The sequence below is a fragment of the Tupaia chinensis genome, unplaced genomic scaffold (genome assembly GCF_000334495.1).
Source record: "Tupaia chinensis unplaced genomic scaffold, TupChi_1.0 Scaffold000048_1, whole genome shotgun sequence".
Taxonomy (NCBI): domain Eukaryota; kingdom Metazoa; phylum Chordata; class Mammalia; order Scandentia; family Tupaiidae; genus Tupaia; species Tupaia belangeri.
The window spans coordinates 6,244,939-6,247,942 of record NW_006159506.1 but is presented as its reverse complement, the minus strand read 5'-3'; positions in this window follow the sequence as shown (position 1 = coordinate 6,247,942).

The following is a 3,004-nucleotide window of genomic DNA, read 5'->3' as shown; positions in this document are numbered from 1 at the left end:
TTTTAAACCTCACCCCAGCCGCGTGTGCGTGCGTGCCCAAGATCCCGAGAGGAGAATGGAGGAGAAGGGATTGCGACGTGACCATCCCCCCTGGGGGGTGATTTCTCGCTTTCTGTCTCTCTGTCTATCTGGCAAGCGCACGCTCCCTATAGCGAAAAAAACCTCTCCAAAAAAAAAATTTTTTTTTGCTAGAGGGCACGTACATTTAACAGAGACAGAGAGGAAAAGTGAGGAACACCCCCCCCCGGGGGGGGAGGAGGAGGATGGCAATGCTGCAACCCCTTCTCCTCCACTCTCTCCTCATGATCCTGGGTACACATATGCCTGGTTGTCCTTCAGCCAGGCCCACGACTCAAACAGGGTAGTCAGCCACGTGGGATCCAGCCACCGCACCCACCATGCCACCGGCTGGGCTCACTTGCCATGTAATAAAATTCACCGTGGAAGGAGTGTCACTTGTAAGAGAATGCACACTGAAGGGCGAAGCTCGTTTGTAACATGCTTATGCCTCATCGTCACTGTTTTCTTTGGAGCTGGGACCTCTCGGCTCACAGGCTGTGTTCCCATCTGGCACGCTCGTTCATTCATTCATAAATATTTTAGAATCTTCATGCTGAGATCTTTACTGCCGTTCACAACCGTAAACAAAACAGACAGAACTACCTTTGGGTAGTTACGTTGTGAAAGGAGGGTAACACATTAAACGAGATAAAATGGAAACTGTACAGCAGGTAATGGCTGCGTGGTGAGGAATAGTACAGAGAAGGGACTTGCCTGGGCATGAGCGGGGGGGCTTGCAGTTTAAAACAGGGTCCTTGGAAAGGCCACACCAAGAGGAGGGAATATGTGAACAAATACTGGAAGAGACTGATGGGTTCCACCTGTGTGACTGGAGCGATGGTGGATTTATAAGAACACACACACGGGACCAGCAGGTGGCGTGGGGGTTAAGTCACTGGACATCCTGGTCAGATAAAAATAAGTGAGCGAATAAATAAAATTTAAAATCTTCAAAATAAAAATAGCTGGTTTTGTTTGTTTGTTTGTTTTATTGAGAGGTTTTTGCTATAGGGCATGTGTGCTCACCAGACAGACAGAGACAGACACAAAGCAAGAAATGACCCCCCAGGGCAGATGTTCACGCCACAATCTCTTCTACATTCTCCTCTTGGGATCTTGAGCTTGCACGCACACGTGCCCGGCGTGAGTTTACCACAGGGTCTGGGACTCGAACGGCGGTTGACTACATGGGAGTCCGGCGACATAGCCATTACACCAACTGCTGGTCCCGAAAATAGCTAGTTCTTAAAAAAAAGACACGGGCTGGCAAGTGGCGTGGTGGTTAAGGGCACTGGACTCCAACATGGCTGACCGTGGTTCAAGTCTTGCACCCAGTGGCTTGCTTTCTCACTTCCTCTCTATCATTCTGTCCTTCTCTGGTAAAATTAAATAAATAAACTTATTTAAAAAAAAAAAAACACAATGGTGTCTGACGGCGATTGCTGTGACAGTGAGCCGTGCAGGGTTTATTCCTTTATAGGGCCATAGGGGAGGGAGCAGCAGAAGGTAAACCTGGGTGCTTCTACGATCAGCTGCAGCTGTGGGGCATCTGGTTCTAAACGAGCCTCCCAGCTTCTCTGGCTGAAACACTTTCATCTCCGCATCGTCCAAGAGAGCGGTGTGGGCCTTTCCTCGTCTTTAAAGGTCACCGTCCTTCAGCCCAGGTTCGACCGCTCCCTGCAGAAGGTGAGTCAGCCATATGGAGGAGGAGCATTGTGGCAAATGAACAGCGAGGCCGAGGCCCTGAGGCAGACACATGCTTGACAGGTTCTCGGACAGCACAGAGGGAGCCGGTGAGGGAGTGCACGGTTGTTGGAGGCTTCTGAGCCAAGATGTGATCCGACCTGACTTCTGTTTTAAAAGGATCATTCAGAGCTGGCCAGGGAGTGGGTCTGTTTCTTCCAGTAACCCGGGTGAGGATCTGGTGGCTTGGTCGAGGTGGTGGAGAGAAGTGATTGGATGTGCTAAGCAAATAGTTGAGTGCTAAAGGGTACAGTGACTTCAAGGTTGATGGCCTATGGAGCCCCTAGGAGATTGGAGCTGCCGTTAGGGTGTTAGGAAGGAATGTCGGTGGAGCCGGTAGCGGGTAAAATGAGATGAAAAGAAAGGCTACGGGGGCGGTTGGTGTGGATCCCCCGTGGCTGGCTGCATGATTGAAGTCCCAGTACTGGCAGCTTGAAAAACAGGCCAGGTGTGTGTGCGTGCAGGCCCCAAATCCCCAGAGGGGAGCAGGGGCTGAGGGGTGATTTCTCACTTCCTCTTCCCCTCTACCCCACGAGCACGCTTGTCCTACAGCGCACGCTTTTAAAAATAAAAAACAAACGTAGTCTACAATTAAGGCAACAAAACAAAAGGCCGAATCAGACTTAGTAAACCTGTACACATTCAAGAAGTGTATCTTGGGACCAGCAGTTAGCGTAATGGCTATGTCGCTGGACTCCCATGTAGTCGACTGCGGTTCGCGTCCCGGACCCGGTGGCTTAAAACTCACGCCGGGTGCGTGTGCGTGCGTGCCTAAGATCCCGAGAGGAGAATGGAGGAGAGGGGATTGCGGCATGACCACCCCCCCTGGGGGGTGATTTCTCACTTTCTGTCTCTGGCGAGCGCACGCGCCCTATAGCAAAAACCTCTCAAAATAAATAAATATAATAATAATAAAAATAAAAAAGTTTATCTTTTAAAGACTTCACATCCATGGGGCCAGCAGGTAGCATGGTGGTTAAGGTCTTGGATCCCACATGGTGAATTCTAAAGTTTAAGTCCTGGACCTAGTAGCTTGAAAACCATGCCAGGCACATGTGCATGCATGTCCAAAACCCTGAGAGGAGAATGGAGGAGTAGGAAATGTAGTGATTTCTCACTTTCTCTCTCTGTCTCTTTCTCTCTCTCTCATACACACACACACACACACACACACACACACACACACACACACACCGCGCGC